The sequence below is a fragment of the Penaeus monodon genome, chromosome 28 (genome assembly GCF_015228065.2).
Source record: "Penaeus monodon isolate SGIC_2016 chromosome 28, NSTDA_Pmon_1, whole genome shotgun sequence".
NCBI lineage: Eukaryota > Metazoa > Arthropoda > Malacostraca > Decapoda > Penaeidae > Penaeus > Penaeus monodon.
The window spans coordinates 34,385,806-34,386,028 of NC_051413.1; positions in this window are offsets into that span (position 1 = coordinate 34,385,806).

Sequence of the window (223 nt, forward strand, 5' to 3'; positions counted from 1 at the left end):
CATTCTGTCATGTGCTAATCTGACGAAATCAACCAATTTGTACATTCCATCCACTCTATCAGTTAAACTCTCCATGTATTTCATCCTTTGTCTTCTAGCTCTTTTTCCATCTATTCTTCCAAGTAAACAGTCTCTTTCCAAGCCATGCGCTCTTAGTATATAATCAAAAAGTTATAATTGTCTCTTCTCAGTATTTCCCATTAATTCTCTTTTCACCCCAGCA